Source organism: Canis lupus, chromosome 4, assembly GCF_011100685.1.
Source record: "Canis lupus familiaris isolate Mischka breed German Shepherd chromosome 4, alternate assembly UU_Cfam_GSD_1.0, whole genome shotgun sequence".
In the NCBI taxonomy this organism is placed as follows: domain Eukaryota; kingdom Metazoa; phylum Chordata; class Mammalia; order Carnivora; family Canidae; genus Canis; species Canis lupus.
In genome coordinates this window covers 1,338,135-1,361,461 of record NC_049225.1, presented here as the reverse complement: position 1 = coordinate 1,361,461, position 23,327 = coordinate 1,338,135, and the positions used below count along the sequence as shown (strand labels likewise).

Below are 23,327 nucleotides of genomic sequence, written 5' to 3'. Positions count from 1 at the left end.
GTGTATGGATCGTTTGAGCAGCGCCAGGAACTCAGTTGGGCCTGAACTTCTCCCATTTCTCAGGGCTTGAAACTGTATGTGTAAATGGAAACTTTTGTCTGGGCTGTGAATCAAAGTGGGAAACAATGCTTGTACAGGAGGTGTGGCTTCAAAGCAGGTATTTAGAAAGTGAGGTAGGTATTTTATTGGGATCATATAAAAGCCACTGTCCAGTAGAATTTGGGGTTGTTACAAGCTTAACTTAACTGATCTCTAAAGGGCAATGAGATGCTTGGGATTGGTATCAAGAAATTCACTGGGGGATCCCTGGGTGGCTCAGTGGTTTAGCGCCTGCCTTTGGCCCAGGGCGCGATCCTGGAGTCCCAGGATCGAGTCCCACGTCGGGCTCCTGGTATGGAGCCTGCTTCTCCCTCCTCCTGTGTCTCTGCCTCTCTCTCTCTCTTTGTGTGTGTGTCTATCATAAATAAATAAATAAATCTTAAAAAAAAAAAAAGAAATTCACTGAATAGAGAATATCTTTGGTTAAAACAAACTCATTGATCATTTTGATTTGAGGGTATCTACTGCTCTAACATTTTAAAGAATGATTTGGTGTATGTTATTAGGTGGCTGATATTTTACCTTAAATATGTTTTTTAACCACAAAATGCTCTTGTGCTCCCAGAATGTAAGGTCCTTCTCAGTTTTTACCAATTTCCATTCCAAAGTTCTCCAACCATTCTTTTCTCCTATTCTCTTTTATTTCAGTGTTTCTCATCTAGATGTTCCTCATTATGATCCCCCTAAGAAGCCTTTTCAATGTTGTTGGGTTTTGTTTTGTTTTGTTTTTATAATCTCCTTTCTAACCCATGAGAATTTAATAGCATACATATACTGTGTATCTATTTATAACATGTGGCCATTCAGCAAGCTGGAAATCTTTGCAATCTCTGCCACTCTTATTTGCCCTGTAAGAACCCATTTTTACTGCTTAGGGGGTAATATCGTCTGCGTAGAATGTCTACCTTAGCCATCAACCAGGACAGTATCAGTGCAGAAGTGACTCTGTGGCTCCTCACACTTCTCTATGTCTTTAGTCCCCTTTATCATTCCCTGGAAGCTCTAACCCTGACGTGATCCCCTCGTGTAAGCCTCAGTATCAGTATCCCTGCTCCACCATCTCTGTGGGAATCCTCTGACCCTGCAGGACTGGTTATAGAGTTGACTCATCTGCTATTGAGAAAGAAGGATTTCCAGTAAAACATCTCTTCCACTCTTGCTCCTTAATACTGGGTTTCTGAGCAGTCAAGAAGATCAGTATGTTTTTCTAAGGCAAAATAAGAAAACCCAAGCATGATTTCATTTATCTCCAGCTGCTTACTGTTTTTTTCCTAGTTACACGGCTGCAGGTGTCCTTAAACTTGCTGTGTTCCCTGGCAAGTCTGCCTGTTCTTACCACCCAAGTACAGTGCAGATAAGGCACAGCCTAGATAGAGCCACTGTTGTGTGTGTTTTTTTTTTTTTTTTACATGATTTACATAGTTGTTCCATTCCTGTGCCATCAAAGAGTTTTGGAGTTTTTGTAATATCTCAGTCTTTTAGAAAATCACCTGGTTCCCAAGGCTGTGATAAAATTACAGCAGTCCTTAGCACCCGAGCCTCCCGGCTTCCTGCTCTTGAGAGGCAGTCATTTTCAACTCTTTGGCTATTTTTTTTTTTCTGTTATTTACAGCATGTTTCTAAATACCATGCGTAGACTGCTGTGTCTTGCTTTTTGGCTTTTAGAATTTACTCCCTACCATAGAAAATCTCTTTCCTTATACTCCCGAGAGAATTACATTAAAATTTTGGTTATATCGGTATTGAATATGAACATGTTTTGATGATGTAGATTTTGCTCACTGCTGAACCATTTAGTGAACATAGGATATTTTCTCTTTTTATATTTTTGTTTTAGTTTTCTCAGAGTTAATACTTGTCTCATGTTCTCCCTTCCTCTCTCATTCCTTTTTCCTTCCTCCCTTCCTTCCTTCCTCCCTCCCTCCCTCCCTCCCTCCCTCCCTCCCTCCCTCCCTCCCTCCCTCCCTTCCTTCCTTCCTTCCTTCCTTCCTTCCTTCCTTCCTTCCTTCCTTCTTCCATCTGCCCAGGAGTCTTCCAGAACTAGTGGTTCTCTAGACCTGACATTTATCTGCACTCTTAGGGTTTTCCTTCACTATACTCCTCCCTGCATTGTCCCTTTCTTCAAAGTGCCTCAATTTTATTATCTGTAGTATGAGAAAGATACTTACTGTACTTGCCTCTTCTGATTATCAGGAAGATTAAATGAATATATGTGTAAGCACTTAGTAGACCTTGCACATAATTTGCACCCCCAAAACACAGTAACTATTTGTTATTATTGCTATTACATACCCTATTTTATTGTTACTTTTTTATTATTATCTTGTCTCATTGCAAAGTTTCTATGAGATGATATAAGTAGAGTGGGAGATCACTGTGGAAGACGTTAAGAGCCTTGCAGAGTTATGTAATTGTAATTGTCACACTTACTATTAATGATCCACCATACTGTAGGCTTCTTTCAAGGGTCAATCAGAGCAGATACCGTTTGGAGGAGAGAAGGATGGTTCTTTGCAGTCTGGCGGAGAGGTGCTGGTTGACCTGTTGGCCATACCTCCCTGTACTCTGGCCTTCCTAAGACAAGCCCATTTTCTGTGAAGGTTGGAACTGAACCATAATCTGAATTTAAATCAAATGGTGGTGTCTTTTAATAGTCTTCTACACTCTTGTGAACTTTAATCAACTACTCTAGTGTTGAATGAAACTGGAGAACATCAAAGCATGAGTGGCTATGTCGAAACAGAGAACTCACTTGTACAGGCTATTTAGTTAATTCGTTAAATGGAAAAGACTCAAAATGAAGGGGATTTAGATGTTACTTTGTAGTTACTCTGGTTTTGGGGTGTAGAGGATACACACACAAATAGACATATACTTTTTTAAGATAAAGAAGTAAACATTAGCTTGTTTTCTATTGTGATTATTTCCATTGCAAATGTTTGCTTTGGTGGTTTTAAATCATATTAATGATATCGAATAATGCAAACCCAAGACAGGGAAGTGTTTGTTGAAAAGAAAGGAGGGTTCTTGACAAAAGGAATTTGAGGTTCAGACTTGCCTAGGACCTTGTCATTTGTGAAGCTTCTGTGGTAATTTTGTAAGCAATCCTCACGTTTGCCATTACAAACAGGTGGTGTCTCTGCAGCTGAAAATCCAAATGTGTTTGAGTGAATGTTAGGGCACTGGCCTGCCTCATCACTGCTGTGCTCTGTGTTCCATCTAATCCTTGGCTCCTTTTCTATTCACAACTAATTTTGTATTGAACACACTTGCTTTGGTGACAGCTGAATACTTGTCTTTGACGTAAATCAAAAGAATAATTCCACAATGAATCACACAAGTGGCTTATCTTTTTAAAAGGGTGTTCACCCCCTCCTCACTTAGATTTTAATAAACTTAATTTTTTAATATTCATGTAGGTTGCAACTCCCTAAGGCAACTGTTTACAACAGTTTGATATTATTTGGATGCACTTTCCAAGTTGCCTGTGCTGTGTGACGTTCACCAAACACCAACCTCTAGCTTATGTTTGCTCCAAATCAGGTAGTAAAAAATCTGGAACAAAAAAAAAAAAAAAAGTTTAATGAGATAACATACTTTTCAGAAAAATGGACTAGCATAGCTAATATGCTTAATTTTCCTAAATTCAATTCAGCTGAGAGCAAGGAGGATTATTTCAATGTATAGAGTAGAAATTGAATATGCTCTATAGAAATATGTGCTCATAATCTATATGTATATAGAGTAGAATTGAGTAGAAAATTGTATTTTATGATCAGTTTCTTGGGAGCTTCTGTCCTTGTAGAACAACTGGCTAGTAGTGGAAATGCTGATAGGTGTAGGAAACCAGTATGACTTTCATACAGAATGATTCACTGGTGATAATATAAATATTAATGTTTACAAAACATGCTGTGTGCTTGCCCTGTGTTAGAACAGTGGTAAGTATTTCCTTTGTAATACCTCATTTATCCTTAAAACAGAACTACAAAGTAGTTATCTGCTGATTAATAAGTGAGCATAACAAGCCACACATACATTTGATGATTTGTCCAAACCAGGTTTCAAACAAATGAGAGTCTGACTCTGGTTTTAAAGGTGTTTGCAGGGATCCCTGGGTGGCTCAGCAGTTTAGCGCTGCCTTCGGTCCAGGGCCTGCCTGATCCTGGAGACCCAGGATGGAGTCTGCTTCTCCCTCTGCCTGTGTCTCTGCCTCTCTCCCTCTCTCTGTGTCTATCATAAATAAATAAATAAATAAATAAATAAATAAATAAATAAATCTTTTTAAAAAATCTTATTAAAAAATAAAGGTATTTGTAGTCTTTGGACTAAAAAATGAATCTCACAGACTGATAGAAAAGAATTGGAAACTAATTTAGTAGTCTCATGTAAGTAATGCACTGTTGCTATAAAAGATGACAAATAGAAATCCTCAATTTCTGTATGTGGTTTAGATTTTCCAAACAGATGAAAATTAAGGGAAGAAGAGCAGACTTTTCAGACATGAATATGTGCTAGTGGGAAGGCCATTGTGCTCAGCTTCTTTGATTATCAGCTGTCTTGAGAGAATTAAAAGCCTCTTCAGGAACAAAATTAAGTATCCTGGGGAAAACATGCTTGATCTGAATTTCACAATCTACCTTAAGGAAATAAAACGATAAAGACTATTCTTCATATGATCGTGTGTCTTCAATGATCATAGGTTGTTTTTTGTTAAAAATTGTTTAGTTTTGTAGACTAATTTTTATCTGGTCCTATTATTCATTTTCCTTTGAAATTTAAATTCGAGCAAATGACAATTTGTTGTCAATGTGGAAACTTACTGTTGACCTATGTAGAAAAGCAGAGGAATAAACATAAAAGACAGGTGTTCTCTCTAGAACAATATTGTTCTCTGGGGTGATGAGTAGAATCTCTAATGGGCATTTCATTTTGAATCTTTTTGTTTTGAAGGATAAATGATCAGGAATGGGAACTAGAATGAAATGGATTTGTATCTTCTTTCTAATGAAAATATATCCATCTGTACTAATGACTATGAGGCATCAGTGTATCAGTAGCAGTTGTGAACTATGTGTTCTTTTTGCTACCAATTGATATTTTCCTTCTTTTCCGAAAATGATTTCATGGATTTCTAGTTTGTAAGTCAAGACAAGGAGGGGAAAGTTTAAATTAAAGAAGCATAAGGCTTAACGAGTATGCCCTTACCTCTCAGACTCATTCCAGGATTGGTAGGCAAGGAGACTTTCTGGGAGGGTTTGTATGCATCCCTCCTCCTCTTCCTTGGAAACTCTTTGGCAGCCCACAGTACTGCCAGCTAATAAGCTGCTTTAGCCTTCTTTTTAGATAGGAGAATGTGTAATTGGGGAATATGAGGAGCTGGGTCACGCCATTGTTGATGAAGAGGGAGGAAGGAGAACCAGTAGGAAGGAATGTGGTTGCTGAAATTGCTTTTTCAATTCATCGAGCAAGAGTATGGAACAAGAGGATAAACTTGTAATATTATGGGAATTCAGTGGTTCATCTGTAGGATGAAAAAAAGGTCTGCGATACCAGAATCCTGTGGTATCTAGAGGCTGCTTAATAACAGACTGACTGGGTGAATTTGCAATCACCCTACCATCTGTTTCTGAATTTGGGGAAAGAAGATGCATGTGAACTTTTCATCATCTTTCTAAGATGCGAAGAAAACAATTTCAGCTGTGAATATGTGTTGCTCACACATGCTGTTTTCAAAAGAAAAAATGTGTGAATGGAAAAAATTTTAAGATGTGAAATTCATAGATTTCATGGTAGAATAAAAAATATAGTCTAGTATATTTTAGAGCAAGTGTTCTGCACTTCTGGGTAAACTTTAAGCTCGTTCCATTTGGTTCTGTGAAGAAAAGAAAAGGGAACTTGGGTGGCTCAGTGGTTGAGCGTTGAGCTCAGGTCATGATCCTGGGGTCCTGGAATCGAGTCCCACATCCTGCTTCCTGTGAGGAGCCTGCTTCTCCTGCTGCCTATGTCTCTGCCTCTCTCTCTGTGTCTCTCATGAATAAATAAATAAAATATTTTTAAAAAATAAAGAAAAGAAAAAGAGATTACTCCATACTTATTTTTTCAGAGTATTGCCATAGAAGCTGACAAAAGGTTGACTTCCTAATGAACAATAAATTATAAATTCATGGTGGTATGGTTACTATCCTTGATACTCATAAATTATGTTTTAAACCAGTATATGAAATTTAAAAATTAAATTTTCATTTTTGCTTTTTTCATAATTTTACATATATATGTATATCTCTATTAAATATGTTAAATATGTTAACATATAACAAATATGTTAACATATATCTCTGTTAAATATGTTAAGTATGTTAAAAAATTTTCATGAGCAAACAAAAGATTTTTGTGGTTAAAATCTAGCTAGTGGACAGACATTTTGTGTTTACATTAAGAACCAGTATTTGTGTGTAGTCCATGATATTGTACACCAAGTGTTGTATTACTTGAATTTTAACCTATGTCTTAGAAGCATTTGTGATTTTGAGTCCATCAATCTTTGATATATTGGGGAGACATTGCTGTTTTTTAAAAAATACTTTATTTGAGAGAGAGAGAGAGCATAAGCAGGGGGAAGGAACAGAGGGAGAGGGAGAAGCAGACTCTCTGCTGAGCAGGCCCACCCCTGCTAAAGCCAAACTAGATCCCAGAACGCTGGGATCATGACCTGAGCCAAACAAAGATGCTTAACTGGCTGAGCCACCCAGGTAACCCAACATTTGTGTGTTTTTTTTATGGCTATCTTTATAGTTTATTGAAAACCTTGAAAGGTTTTAATTATTAAAAATAGCATTCTTCAAAATCCATTTGCTTTAGATGAAGGAGCTGAAGTTTTCTATGTGTTTTTTCCGCCTGCCCTGGATATTTCTTAGGGAGAAATTATGGTGATATTGGCAGTACAGTCGGACAAAGTGTGGTGCCTGAGAAGGAAGATGTCACCCCTGAGAATTAGTCCTTTGGTGGTTGGTTTCCTTGCTGCTGCCTCATGGGACATTGGTGCATGCCATTCTTGGTGACTTTGTTCTTTTTTTTTTTTTTTTTTTTAAGATTTTATTTATTTATTCATGAGAGAGACAGAGAGGGAGAGAGAGAGAGAGAGAGAGAGAGAGACAGGCAGAGGGAGAAGCAGGCTCCATGCAGGGAGCCCGATGTGGGACTTGATCCCAGGTCTCCAGGATCAGGCCCTGGGCTGACGGCAGCGCTAAACCGCTGAGCCATCTGGGCTGCCCAGTGACTTTGTTCTTTATAATGAGATGGGAGCTCATAGGAGGATAAGGGCAAATCCAGTGTGTGTTAAGCATGAACGTGTCTTTGAAATAGACCTTGAAGGATCTGTGGGATTTCTGAAGCAGAAATGATGTTTGTAGAGAAAGGCAGGGTGGGTTTTGTGGTAGGTGCATTTGGGGCAGAGGTTGGATGCATCGCCCAGTTTGTCTGAAGTTTAGGATAAAAGCAGGAAGGAAGTGAAAGACAAGACACAGCCACGCTCTAGTCTAAGAGTCCTTGTACTGCTAATCTTTATATGGTACCTGTTTCTCTGACTTGTCATGTTTTTGAAGGCAGAGACATCTATTTCTTCTTGTTTTAATCCATAGTATTGCCTCATTGAATTTGTGGATTTGACTTGATTTGACTTTAGATATCCAGCTCTCAAGAGAATTCTTTTTTTTTTTTTTTCTCAAGAGAATTCTTATAAGTACTTATAGGGTCAAACAAATTTGAGTATCATGAGCTCCCACCCAGCCTTTGCATTAACTTTTTTAGAAGAATTAGGATGGTAGTGTTATGCCTTTTGTCTCTTTAACCACATGAAGATAGAATTTGTCTTGACATTTGGATTTTTATTTAAGTTATAACATCACATACAATTGGGATTTAAGATTTCATGTTAGGAATTCACAAGGGAAGACTTTTATAAGACTATTAAGTTTATCTGCCTGTTATTTTGAAGGACGGTAGTTAAAAGGATCAGATTGTACATGATTAAAGCTTTTGGACTTTAGGCATCTACAGTCCATATTATTCATATATCCCGAAATTTAATAAAATTAAATGTTAACAATGTTCACGTAAACCATCAGAATGCAAATGGGGAGCAGTTCACTGTATAAAAAGATAAAACAAACAAAACTTCATCCTTGCATTCTAGATTACATCATTCTTCGTGGTCTTATTGTACAGCACTTGATCCAGAGGACCTGGAACAAGCTTAACTTGTGTGATGCGAGTGGAAAGCAATTGTATTTGTATCTTTCTCCCACTGCCTCTTCATGTCATCTCAATGGGGCTTTGCTTTCTTCTGCTCCTGTATGAAAACAAACAGTCCAGGGACTTTCTGGCTCCCCTGTCACACACCAAACTCAATTTAGTAATCAGACTGTATACTTCATCCAATGGTCCAAGTTCTAACATGGGGTAAGAATGGATCATTCCTTTGCTGGCTCGGGCTCCTTGAGGAGCAAGGTGTGTGGGCAGAGGAAGAGACTATGAAGACTTCTTGTTTTTGGAGACATGAGATCTCTCGCATAGCCTCTTGGTTCAGGGGTTCTTTGGTGCTCCAAAGCACACTGTGTGTTTACCTCTGTCCAACACTTCCCTCACTTTATTGTAACCAACTATTTCCCTTCCTTAAAGATGAGAGGGACATAATGTTTTCTGCATCCTTACTTTCCTGGCACCTTATATAATAGTCACCATCAGGAATGTAGTAGGCATCAGGAACAGATGCCAAATGAAAGAAATGAAAGACTCCTGACTGGAGCTCTCAAAGTTCTTGTGAAGTTTTAAAGAAGTTGAGGTGTTCTGAATCTACCTGGGAGATTTTGATTCAATAGATGGTTAAAGTTTCACAGGGTATCCTGATTTATAGCAGAGTTGAAAGCCACTGAGCTGGATTTATATTAAGTTTTTGTAAATTTAATAGTATTGACACACTTTAAGGAACATTTAAATTTTAGTCTAAAAATGTGTTTCATAATAAGAAATCTTAAAGAGGTTTTTCCTCACTCTGAGTAAGATTATTAAAAGTACTCACTATCTTTTAAGACTGGTAAATAAGTATTAATTTCAGTATAAATCCTCTGGGACTACTATGCTAGCTTCCCCAGTTATTTTACTTAGTAAGTTTTATGTGAATGGCCAAAGTTTAAATGTATTTTTTAGCCTTATTTTTTAGAAAGAAAGAAAATGAAACTTTCATAAGCCTACTGTGATGTTAAAACATTAAAACATCAGAACACCATGATGCAGATTGTTTTCTCATATATGACCAATAAGTCTAGTGGCCATTTGATAACTTCATCTAATTTCTTACAAGTTTGTCTACTTTTAAAAAGGATTCACATTTTTAAAGGGGAAAAAATGACAAAAGAGTCTATAGAGAGTTCATAAAACCTTTGTATAAGATTCCAGATAGAGTTGGATCTTTTCAAAGGAAACGAATAATAATACATTCCAGTTTATTGATTTTTTAAAAAGATGTACCAACTTTCTTTTTTTTTTTTTTTAAATTTTTAAAATTTATGTATGATAGTCACAGAGAGAGAGGCAGAGACATAGGCAGAGGGAGAAGCAGGCTCCATGCCCCGGGAGCCGGACGTGGGATTCGATCCCGGGTCTCCAGGATCGCGCCCTGGGCCAAAGGCAGGCGCCAAACCACTGCGCCACCCAGGGATCCCCCAACTTTCTTTAATAATTCAACAAATGTTTATTATATAAGACATCCTGGTTATCATAAAATGGCAAGATTATGCTGTATGTTTAGAATGCTTGTTAAAAAGAATTCTTCCTAGGTGTCTAGCTGGCTTAGTCAGTAGAGCATGTGACTCTTGATCCTCAGGGTCATGAGTTCAAGCCCCATGTTGGGTAGAGAGCCTACTTAATTAAAAAATAAATAAATAAAATAATTCTTGGAAACATCATGTCATTAGCGACAATTAGTATTTTTTGACTTCCACACTACCACAGTGTTCTTAGTCTTTTATTTGGGAGGCACTGACGTTTTATTAAAGTGACTTGGTGGGGGGGGGGGGGTGTTATGAATCTGCATTTGATTATATAAGGTTAATGTTTCATTAATAAATACTTAACATTTAAGTATATTTTATTTTTTTTTAAGATTTTATTTATTTATTCATGAGAGACACAGAGAGAGGCAGAGACATAGGCAGAGGGAGAAGCAGGCTCCATGCAGGGAGCCCGATGTGGGACTCGATCCTAGAACTCCAGGATAACTCCCTGAGCTGAAGGCAGATGCTTAACTGCTGAGCCACCCAGGCGTCCCTTAAGTATATTTTAAATATTAAACTCCTCATTAAGATGCCCATAAGGAATGTTAATTTTATTTTATTTTTTAATTTTAATTTTTTTTTAATTTTTATTTATTTATTTATTTATGATAGTCAGAGAGAGAGAGAGAGAGAGAGGCAGAGACACAGGCAGAGGGAGAAGCAGGCTCCATGCACCGGGAGCCCGACGTGGGATTCGATCCTGGGTCTCCAGGATCGCGCCCTAGGCCAAAGGCAGGCGCCAAACCGCTGCGCCACCCAGGGATCCCCTAATTTTAATTTTTTTAAAGATTTTATGTATTTATTTATTCATGAGAGAGACAGAGAGAGGCAGAGACATAGGCAGAGGGAGAAGCAGGCTTCTCACAGGGAGCTTGATGTGGGACTCGATCCCTGGACTCAGGATCATGCCCTGAGCAAAGGCAGGTGCTCAAGCACTGAGCCACCCAGGTGTCCCAGGAATGTTAATTTTAAAAAATTGCACTTATGTATTGTTTTTACGTACATTTATGTATGTGTGACTTGCTATTTATAAAAAGAATTTCTTTGCTTTCCAAATATATTAACTGGTCATTCTTGATTTGACCTCCAAAACATAGTTCAGGAAATATTCAATTCTCTTATCCTTTTATTGAGAAATTCCACTCATCCATGTGAATTTACCCTGTGGATTGCATCACCTCTCCTGTGCTCTTTATCTGTCCACTTATCTATATTAGGCTAGTTTTAGTCTCTGGTTTTCTTTGCCAAACCGCACCATACTGATGCCAGATTTTTTATTGGACTAGCCAATGTGATTATTTTTTTAACCCCATGAAGAATGAAGGTTATAATTTATATTACACTGTAGAATGCACATAATACAATAATTGTAAGGCACGTATATGCAATTATCCCCTGTAGCTGACTTGTCTTCATTGTTAAGTTATGACATGGATAACATTCAGGAAAATGAAGGCTATGGTGACACCTTAACCAAGAGACAATAAATAAGTAAAAAAAGTCACTTACCTATCATGGTCAAAAAAAGGGAGTTTTCTTTTATATTTTACAAAATGTTTGTATTTGATGCAAAGATAAAAGACCATTTCAATGATATTAGGAAGCTTTAGAATTACAGGACTTGGGCAGAGACTGCATTTTTCCTGTTGCAGACTTTGTTGAAGTTTTCAGTTTCACTGTGTTCAGTGAGTTAATGTTTTCAATGCTGCAAATCTTGAGAAAGTGACTTTGCCTTGGTGCCTGCATGTAGGGAGCTCCTGGGAAGTCAGTAAGTCATCTTTTGCTTCGTTTCATTGTTATGGTTGTTGTTGTTGTTGCTGTTTTCTGCATTCCTTTTTTCCTTCAGAATGAGCATTGGAAGAGTGGGGATTGCAGTTGTATCATGCCACACTTCACAGATTTAGTTTTAAAAGACAACCTCGAAAAAAATTAAAAAAAAAAACAAAGATAGTCTCAGCAATCGAGAAAGCAAAGATTTTGTAATGAGGATAAGTTATGAAATACTTTGGCAGGAGTAAAACCCATGGAACGCATGAAGGCAGTGATCACATAGAATAAGTCATTATGGGACAAATTTGCAACTAAGAAAATTTAAGTATGGTAGGAGAGGATAGGCCCCAAGATCAGAGGACATGGGTGCTACTTTGGTTTGATCTCTACCGAGTTGCATAAGTTTTGTTTGATCTTTAGTTTTCTTATCTGTGAAACAGAGTTAGCACTATCAATTTCAAAGAGCTGTAGCCAGAGCAAAATGGGCTAAAGCATGTTAGAGTCAGTTGCAGGACACTTGTACTTATGGAATTCTGGGAAATTATAATTCCACTTTGTTTCTTCCTCAGTGTTTCTTGATATTTTTAGGACATGCATCAAAAAAATATATACAGCAGGTGTGCAATGTTGATCTTCATATTTTTGCATTAAAAATCATATGCAATCAAGAAGTTAAAACTCTCATGATGATAACTTGTTTATGGAACATTTTGACTGGAATAGAAGCTCTTTACCACATATACTCAAAGACCACCTGAAATCCATTTATCCAAAGGTATCCATTAACCACTTAGCATGTGTCTAGGGCAGCACCATGGAGGAATAAAGACAGTGGAAATGAAGAAGAAAGACAATATCAGATCGCAGTTTTTGAGCAATATTTTGGGAAGCTAAGACATTCAGTGAAACTATTTAACAATTATTCAATATATGCTTGAGTGGAATGTTACTGTAAAATGATGTTACTAAAATGTAGAGTCAGAAAATATTTGAAGTAGGATTAAATTGGTAAATTTATAAAAAGCCTCATTCAGAGTGACTGGTACAGTGTAAAAGCCCAATAACTAGTAGATTTAAAAATTAAAGGTATTATTCTGATTTTTTCCCCCTAAGAAATAGAAAAGCATCAAGAAGAAAGCTTTAAAACTGCAGGCCGAATGCCTCTTCCTTTGCGAAGCTACATCAAATGTCCAAAGACTATTAACCTGTTTCTCTACTGTGTGTCCATAGATTTCCGCCATACCTATGTTAGTGCTCCTTACACATAGTATGGCAATTGGTGGTATATCCTTCTGGGTAGACCAGTAATTTCTCCGGGGAGCTGAGAAGATTTTATATAACTATATGGTCCAAGTCCTTATAACACAGGACCTGGAACATAAGAATCCCTAAAGGACTATTTGTTTAATTAAATAATGGATTTTGAGCTGGACATGGGAAGAAATATTAGATTTGTGTTCATGGCAGGACATGGAGGGTAGAGTCTCTTCAGGAATGGGAACCATCTTTAAAGATGTGGAGATTGAAATGAGCATGTCACTTCATTCATTCATTCATTCAACAAACACCCATTAAGTAGCAATTTGGTGCCAAGCACTTGAGTAAAAACAGATATAGCCTCTCCCTCTGGAACATACAGACTAGTGGGAGAAATTGGCATTAATCAAACAGTCATGACAGTAAGTACACATTTGTAGCTGTGATAAATTCCACAAATGCGAGGTACATGGAGCTCTAAGACAGTGTTTGACCTGGTCAGAGAGCACAGAGTGTTATGTGCAATGTGGTGACAGGAGGAGGATTCTTAACCACAAGGAACAGGGTTGCAGACACAATGTGATGTTTTGAAAGAAGGCTGTGGAGCCAGTGCAAGAAGGTAGGGGGCAGAAAGTAGTGGGTGTTAGCCTGAAGAAGGCAGTGGGGACCAGATCAGATAGTTCCACCTTAAGGACGTGTGACTTTCTTGTAGAACAGTCCAAACCATTGAGAAATCTTTAATCTTAACATGAGCAGTGAAGGGGTGGCAGAAATCATCAGACTTTCACTCTGGCAATTCAAAGAGCTGACTCTGGCTGCAGTGTGGGTGATGCAGGGAGGCAGGGCCAGAGTGGATTCCAGTTGAGGGTCAAGGAGGTTGTTTGCAGCCCCTTGGAGACTTGGATGTGAGTGCTAATGATGGAGACAGAGTAGATGGATAACGGGACAAAGAAGGAGGGATCCCTGGGTGGCGCAGCAGTTTGGCGCTTGCCTTTGGCCCAGGGCGCGATCCTGGAGACCCAGGATTGAATCCCACATCGGGCTCCCGGTGCATGGAGCCTGCTTCTCCCTCTGCCTGTGTCTCTGCCTCTCTCTCTCTCTCTCTCTCTCTCTGTGTGACTATCATAAATAAATAAAAAATTAAAAAAAAAAAAAGGATTGGTAACCTCACTATAAGTGATTTAGGAATAACAAGAATTAAGGTTTAATGGTTTATTCTGAGATGAGTGCTGAAAGGTGTAACCTTAGATGCAATAGATCAAACTCAAATCAAATGACCTTTCACATCTCTGCCTTTACCTTTACTTCATTTACTCAATCATTTTTACAGTGAGTCATTTACTTACTCGTTCATTCACTCAGTACTGACTGTGCCTACTATGTGTCAACACAAAACCATGTACCCTTGTTAACCTCAATCTCCCTTTCCTCTGTTTCTCCATTTGTTGTAATTTCTCTCACTAAAGTGCAACTCTAACCTGTTCTTCCAAGAGCACTTTGTGGGCCTTCCTAGTTAGAAATAGCAGCCCTCACCCAGCCTTCCAGAAATGTCACAACTCTCAAACAAGAAGGCATTCCACTTGGTCAGTAGTAGTAAGGGCAAAGAGCCTCTTTTTCACATTTGGTTCCTCCCACTGGAACAGAGACCCACAAAGTATAGGCACATGGTAAATGCTTATTCAACTAAGGTAAAGTAAATTGAAGAAAACAAAGGTGGGAAATGTTCCACAGAATGAAATTAAATTGTCTCCAAATGATGATCAGATTCTGCCAATGTCCCTAATTTTATTTATTACTTTTATTATTTTCCTGGCAAATGATTATTAATTTGTATTATTTTTCATGTTGAACCTTTAAACGCTCCATTCCTTGTAACTGTGTTCTTTCAGAAATCTCTGATGGGTTAGGTAATCTGACCTTCCTTGTGACAAATGGGGCTTTCAGTGGTATGCTGGACCAGCTGTTTCTGGCTCAGGAGAGCCCAGTGCGCCCGCTCCTATTCAGTGATGTTGCTTTGGTAGCTTGAAATTGGCAATAATGACAGTATTTTCACCACGGAAACTGCCAAGTGCTACAAATCAGAGCTTTGGTCTTTCCCTCAGAAAGCTGGGTTTTTAGTTACTGTCCAGTACACTACTGCTTTGAATCCAAAAAAACCAAAAAATAAAACAAAACTAAGATTAGTGGATTACAATAAGCAAGTGTGCATGTGTGTGTGCACATGCGCATATACACAGGTTGAAGTGGTTTGGAGCTATTTGTAAGACCCATGGGAAAAAGTGAGATTCTGTTATTCATATCTTCACTTTGCACCTTATTCATCCTGTCACTCATTCAAAATGCTCTTACTGGTGACTATAGCAAGCAGTTGTCTTCATCCTCAAATTGATCACAACCTAGTCAATGGGAGACAGTAAGGATGCTTGTGCAATATAATGAGAATGGACTCTGAACTAAAGTAGAAGCCATGCAGATGGAAATGGGTTTAAGAACTATGTAGGAGGGAAAACTGAAAGTACTTGACAATAGGCCAGAGAGAATGAGGACTGGATGGTAATTGCCAGTTTTCTAGATTATGCAGGTAGATGGATGGTTATCTATCTCCAAAATGAGAATTACAGAGAAGTGGGTTTAAGGAAGATGTGGGTAGGGCAGGCAGAGGTCAGTGAAGGGGATGGGTGTAACTTAAGCAGTGCAGTGTTAATCTGAAATTATTTTAGAATACCTAGAAGGTACTCTGAAACATGTACTTGAAAATTGGAAAGAAATTGGGTGATAGTCATTTAAAGTCATTGCCCTGTGGTGGTATTTTTTTTTTAATTTTTATTTATTTATGATAGTCACACACACAGAGAGAGAGAGAGAGGCAGAGACACAGGCAGAGGGAGAAGCAGGCTCCATGCACCGGGAGCCCGATGTGGGATTCGATCCTGGGTCTCCAGGATCACGCCCCAGGCCAAAGGCAGGCGCTAAACCGCTGCACCGCTGCGCCACCCAGGGATCCCGCCCTGTGGTGGTAATCAAGGCTGAGTGAGATTAAGATGGAGTATTAGTCAAGATTGCAGCAAGAAACAGATGTCATAGACAAATGGGGTAATCAGGGGAATTTGATGCTAAGATGGTTCATAGAGGTTATGGGCAGGATGAAGGAAACCAACTGGGTTGATAAAATATGCTGGGACTAGCAACAGCAAAGAGCCATTGTTACTCTTAGGTCTGGAGAGCTAAAGAGAAGGAGCATTTACCGGAACGTAGACCAGCAGAAGTGAAATCTGTAGATGTGGTTATAGGAGAGAGTTGCCTAACAGTACTTGTAGCCTTCAGCACAGGAACCTGGCCACTGCCAGAAGTGGCCTAGCAAGAAAAGAGGCTTGGGGGATACATATTATGACGTCCGTCTATTCCCAAGATCTGAACTGTGGCCTCCCATTGGCCAAATCCACAATGAGACCAAAGGGCAGGGAAACACTTTGATGCTCCATAAAGGTCGTCTTCCTTGGGCCCAGAGTAGGCCTAGAGAAAAGTGGATAGTGGGACTGTAGGTTGTCATATACAGGAGACAAACCTAATAACAAAAGGTCAAAGCATGCCCAGCAGATTAGTCCTTGAGGATCCTTGGTGAATGTTTTTATTTCACATCGTGATGTGCACAAACAAGTTTATGAAATTGACGGTGGCCACAGGAACAGATCTGTAACATTGAGTGTCATTGTTCTTGCATCAAACATGAGTAGAAGGCTAGAGAGTTGGCCGTTCTCAATAATGGACTCCTCCTTCTCTGTATCCCCTGGACCATCTGTGCCCCGGACTCTCCCAAGTACACACTCAGAAAGAAAGGAGTGTGAGGGAAGATGGGTAATTTTTAACTTCTGTGCACCACAATGATGCTGCCCAAGAAAGGAAGGCAGTGGCAACAGCCAGCAACAAGAAAGGAGTAGCTTGCTGCTTGCTAATCACCCCACTCCTCCCCACCCCATCACCCCCACCTGGAGTCTGACACTCCTCTTAGAGTGGCAGACATAGGAGCAAGAGTTCAGTGTTTTCCATTTCAGAAATGGTAGTAGATTATTTTACATAAGTGATTAATAGTTCCCTCTTTGGCACAGTTTGAAGTGATATTTCAGAATACAAAATATGACTTGGTTGTGAATTGACAAGGAGTCAGAAATCACTACAGAGAGTACCTTGTATTTGTAGAAATGTCAGGAGACTCGCACTTGGAAGTACGAGTGAAGTGCATATGGGGAAGGGCACAATGCATAGCAAACATTCCATAAATGTATGTTGAATAAAACAAAGGAACACTTGGAGAGATGCTATCAAATTTAGTCATAAGAATACTTGGTAGAGGAAATGTTTTCATTTTGTATTGTTTGACATCTCACCAAAGGATTCGCAAAAGTAACGTTTTCACTGTTTGCTTCTAGTTTATTTTTGCCCATTACAAAATATGAATTTGTTAACAGAACAACTAACAACAGCAATTTTAACATGCCAACATATATTTATCACTTAGAGAAATTTCTTCCAAGATTGTTGTGTTATGCCCCTTTTTCTTTTTTTTTTTTAATTTATTTTTTATTGGTGTTCAATTTACTAACATACAGAATAACCCCCAGTGCCCGTCACCCATTCACTCCCACCCCCCGCCCTCCTCCCCCTCCACCACCCCTAGTTCGTTTCCCAGAGTTAGGAGTCTTTACGTTCTGTCTCCTTTTCTGATATTTCCCACACATTTCTTCTCCCTTCCCTTCTATTCCCTTTCACTATTATTTATATTCCCCAAATGAATGAGAACATATAATGTTTGTCCTTCTCCGACTGACTTACTTCACTCAGCATAATACCCTCCAGTTCCATCCACGTTGAAGCAAATGGTGGGTATTTGTCATTTCTAATGGCTGAGGAATATTCCATTGTATGCATAGACCACATCTTCTTTATCCTTCTTTATCTTTCTTTATCCTTCTTTATCCTTCTTTATCTTTCGATGGACACCGAGGCTCCTTCCTCAGTTTGGCTATCGTGGACATTGCTGCTAGAAACATCGGGGTGCAGGTGTCCCGGCGTTTCATTGCATCTGTATCTTTGGGGTAAATCCCCAGCAGTGCAATTGCTGGGTCGTAGGGCAGGTCTATTTTTAACTCTTTGAGGAACCTCCACACAGTTTTCCAGAGTTATGCTCCTTTTTCTTACATATTATATATACGGTTAATACGGTTCTATGTAGTGTTTCCTGGTTTTCTTTATATGATGGGGATTCTCCATGTTACTCACAAGCATCATTTTTAGTGGCTGAATTAAATCACCTATTTGAAAAATTCAAGACTATCTTCTTAAATGTTATCCTATGCCTGGATGTTGATGCTTTTTCATGTGTTTCACTCCTACAAATATACATTATAATGAGGTTTTTGTACCCAGAATTTTTTCCACTAAGTTTTGGGTTGTTTCCTTAGGAAATTTTTTGGATTTCCTGAAATCAAATTACTAGATCCGAGAGCAGAAACATTGTTATGGATCCTGATGCAGTTTAAGGCACATTGATATTACTATTTCTTAAGTTTGCCTTTGAATGAATACACTTTCAGTATCTTCAGCATTTGGGGTATCTAAAAGTCTCTCAACTAAGTAAACCTGGTGGTTTATATTGTAGACCTGCAGAATGCACATGGTGGTGGCTCTGTGTAAGAGGGAAATGAACAGTGTCTTAAAACTCATTATCCGCGAATACAGTGTATAAGATGACAGATGCTTATTTAACTGAATTGAATCTGGTGAGTAAGGTTTTAATACATGATTCTTAGGTCATTATTGGTGATTTATTCCAATCCAGTTAAGATTAGCTTCAAAGAGGCTGTCTGCAGGAACGCCCGGCTAGGGGTTGCGCTGGTAGTACGACGTCGGAGATGAACGAGCTGCCCGAGCTGTATGGAGAGAGCAATGACCTGCAGCTGGAGGTGATGCCCGGCGAGGGGACCTTCCGCAGATGGAGGCGGGCCCGACGGAGGGGCAGCCGGCCCAGCTCGCCGGCCCTGACTTAGAGAGCGAGGACGAGGTGAGGAGTTTGATGACTGGGAGGACGACTACGATTATCCGGAGGAGGAGCCCGGAGTGCTGCCGGCCGCAGAGTACCAGCCGCCCTGGGGGAAGCCAGCAGGATGCTTCTGAGAACATCCAGAGCCAGAGAAGCAGCCCTGGACGGCGGGTTTCAAATGCATTACGAGAAGACCCCGTTTGATCCGTTGGCTTTGGGAAGAGCTTTCTTCACTTACGGCTGTCAGTGGCCTGGCCGAAGACCGAAGAACTCGGGTGATGAGATCATTGACAGCGAGTGATGACACGCCGGTAAAAGAGGAGGAAGCTACTTGGAGAGACCCTACGTCCCACGGTCTTTTGGGCTCATTCCGGATAGACAGTAACGGTGCCAAGGAAAAAAGTCAATCTTCAAAGAAAATTTTTGTTGTTGTTGTGCAGAGTAGAATAGGGCAGTGCCTGCGCTCTCAGGAAAGCATTGCTGGAGAAGAAGAAACATATCAGGACTGTGGAGATCTGTTTTCAAGAATGTTCCTGAAACACCTGCCGCTTAGACTGGGTTACTGATCCCGATTATTTTCCTTGCATTGGGGAAAATACCTTTCATATTTCACTATAAGGAATGGTTTTGCAAGAATAAGTTATGACCAAGACAAACTGCCAGTACGAGACCCCCACTGATACCAATTACGTGAAAAAAAGTAGTAACATCCAATTTAGGACACAAGATGTCTGAATCGTTTGGACTGAAAGCCTACTGAGAGAACCCTGGAGGTTCCACTCTGTGGTCTGTCCAAGCCAGTGTTCAAAGGCTAAATTTTTAGTGTAAAAAAAAAAAAGTTGGGTATTCTTCACTATCCCAAAAAGATAAACCCAAGAAGAAATATATATCATGTGTCATCTATCTCAAAATGTGTTTTCAAGAGCATCTGAAATTTTGTTTGTACATGTATCTTGATCATTTATAAAACTACTATGATCTATAATTCAAGAAAATTTGTCTTGCCATTTTTAAAACTCAAAAATTAAGACGTCCGTAATTTTAAAGTTAGACATTAAAATGTATGTGAAGGAACAGACTATTTCCGATACTCTTACATACTAGGGAGGTTGTTTTACTTGCTCTCTGTTTTTCATTTAACTTACAAGTGAAGGACTTTGGTTGAACTTCATAATATAAGAACTGTTAAAGTGAAAATGTCAAGTAAAAGGAAAGCCCTACATCCAAAAAAAAAAAAAAAGACTGAACAATTATGCCCTCAGCCCTTAAAGGTTTTAAAACCTGCCCAGAAATCCACCTCAGTATCTGAAGTTTCCCTCTGTCTCCTCCTCTAATTACGCTTGTCATTGGTTATGTACCAGCATTCGAGATAATAAAATTTCTTGTTCTGTGTAAAAAAAAAAGAAAAAAGAAAAAATAAAAAAAGGCTAACTGTGACCGAGCACCCATACGCAGTATAACATATGCTAACCAGGATGTGATTGTTACATACCAATACTTACTTAATGTTTGACTCTTGCCCTGTCATTTTACACTACAGAACTCAAATGTATGGCACATATTTTCTGTGTTTTGCTCTTTTACACTTCTGACAATGTGTTGATTTTTCATATCTGGTGTTTTTATCTGGTTAGTCTGATTGCATTTTTCTTCTCTTTGCATTTAATTATTTTCCCCTTCTGTCACTGTTTTCTGTTCGTCTTCGTTATCATGAGTTTTTCTCCTCTAACATCTTAGTGGTAATTCTTTTATGTTTTCCCAAACTGCCTGCACATGGATTTTGCCATCTTAGTACCTCTTATCTTATTAAACATTTGATTATAATTAAATAAAATATATGCTCAAATGATGTAAAACCACTTGATTAAGTAAATAAGCACTCAGTCCTGTAAGTATTTCTCACTCTACATGAAAATAGGTAAAATGCATAAGGTAACACATCTTTTACATTTTCACTTTTGATTCTAAATTAAGTAAAGAAATGCCCCAAATACATATAGTCTCACAAACTCTTGCAAACTACTACTAGGTATCTGTTTAAGATACATTCAACATTTATAAGTTAATAGGTATAATTTTCATGTGACTGCTGGATATTTTTCCCTCATTGGCTGCAATAATCAGAAGAAAACCATATTTAGCTGAATTTTAGGAAAACATTGCTATAGATAACTAGCTAAAAGCATTAAACATGGTAGACTCAATTTTGTAAAATGAAGAGTTTGTTTTTTAGAGCAGTTTTAGGTTAACATCAACATTGAGGAGAAGGGTACAGAGACTTCCCATATACTCCTCTCTCCCAAAATATGCATAATCTCCCCCACTATCAACATTCCCCGCAGAATGGTACATTTGTTACAATGGATGAATCTGCACTGACACAATGTTATCACTCAAAGTCTATAAATTACTTTATGGTTTGCTCTTAGTGTTTATTGTACATCCTATGTATTTGGATAAATATAGATTATATGTATCCATCATAGTATCATATCCTCTGTGCTCTGCCCATTCATACCTTGCCATGCCCCCAACTCCTTGGAAACCACTGATAATTTTGCTATTTCCCGTTTTGCCTTTTCCAGAATGTCCTATAGGTGGAATCATATAGTGTGTATCCTCTTCGGATTGGCTTCTTTCACATAATATATGCATATAAGTTTCTTCCATGTCTTTTCATGGCTTAATAGCTCATTTCTTTTTTAATATTCCATGTCTGGGTGGGCCACCATTCATTGATTCATTCACCTACTGAAGGACAACTTGCTTGTTTTAAGTTTTAGCAGTTGTGACAAAAGCTGCTGCAAACATCCATTTGTGTAGACATAAATTTTCAGTTATTTCTAGTAAATACCAAAAAGCTGGATCACAGGGCAAGAGTGTATCCTCTTTTGTAAGAAACAACCAAACTATCTTCGAATGTGACTGTACCATTCTGCATTCCCACCAGCAGTGAATGATAGTTCCTCTTGCTCTAATTCCTCGTTAGCACTTGGTGTTGTCACTGTATTGGGCTTTGGCCATTCTAATCATGTATGGAGATAGATATCTCATTGTTGTTTTAATTTGTATTTCCCTGATGACATGATGTAGAGGGTAGATTCAATTTTTTTTAAGATTTTAAAAGATTTTAAAAGATTTTAAGATTTTTTAAAGATTTTATTGATTTATTCATGAGAGACACACACACACACAGAGGCAGAGACACAGGCAGAGGGAGAAGCAGGCTCCATGGAGGGAGCCTGACGTAGAACTAGATCCCAGGTCTCCAGGATCATGCCTTGGGCTGAAGGCGGTGCTAAACCACTGAGCCACCCAGGCTGCCGTGGTAGATTCAATTTTAAAAAAGGATTTTCATACATAAGTTATACTGTTTTTTATCCTGCAGATATATGCGTATATACAGATACACATATGCGTGTGTGTGTGCATGCACACACACACACTTTTCTAAATATATATATATATCAAATGGCTGATAGGAGTTTAACTCTTTACCATTTTCTTGTTAATATTTTTTTTTGCATTGATATGCTCCCTGGTACATTGATTTTCTATAATAAGTACATTTTTTTGTAAGATAGGAGTTTTCAGAGCATCAAGGGAATAGTGGGTAAGGAGATTGTAGTTACTTCTAACATTAAGTGTATAATAGAAAAGGGTTTTCAACATACTGAAAATCATAACATCTATTATTTTTGGTTGACATTGAGTTTCTTTTATTGTTAAGGTGTATTTATTTTTTTAGTAACCTCTCAACCCTCCACAGGTTATCAAATCTGCTTCACTGGGACCCCTGGATGGCGCAGTGGTTTGGCGCCTGCCTTTGGCCCAGGGCGCGATCCTGGAGACCCGGGATCGAGTCCCACGTCGGGCTCCCAGCATGGAGCCTGCTTCTCCCTCTGCCTGTGTCTCTGCCTCTCTCTCTCTCTCTCTCTCTCTCTCTGTGTGTGACTATCATAAATAATAAATAGAAAAAAATTAAAAAAAAATCTGCTTCACTGATTTTCATTTTCAGAAAAAGGATTTTTAAGGGCTATGAAAGAGCAATTAAAATGCCTGAGGATAGAACTAGACATGCCAAATAAGAAATTAACAAGGTCAAGGGCTGTACATGACACAATAGTCTCTTTACTAACAAGGAAATAAATATTATCCCTAAAAGTTACTTTGTGTGAACTTAGGTTGGAGCAAAATAAACCCAGACAGAGTTCAAGGTCAGGCACTGCTTTTTGAAGAGAAGACTGACTGTTGGCATGAATTCCCTTAAGTTCTCTGCCTTTCTTTCCCATGCTCTGTAATTTACAGTCATTGATATTGTTGGTTGTCAC

At 38.8% G+C, this 23,327-nt stretch overlaps 1 protein-coding gene, 1 long non-coding RNA gene and 1 pseudogene across 9 annotated transcripts in view; 2 read left to right on the top strand and 1 right to left on the bottom strand.

Moving 5' to 3' along the window:
• The window catches only part of CHRM3 (cholinergic receptor muscarinic 3), a 495,173-nt gene that overhangs the window by 16,463 nt on the left and 455,383 nt on the right, over nt 1–23,327 (top strand). The gene's annotated exons all lie outside the window — the stretch shown is intronic.
• Nucleotides 3,476–16,328, bottom strand: LOC111095420. The gene is made up of 3 exons (XR_005357700.1): nt 16,205–16,328; nt 11,442–11,850; nt 3,476–3,654 (listed from the first exon to the last, which is right to left on the bottom strand). It is a non-coding gene; the product is annotated as an uncharacterized LOC111095420 (long non-coding RNA).
• On the top strand, nt 18,704–19,834 carry LOC119871418 (annotated as a pseudogene).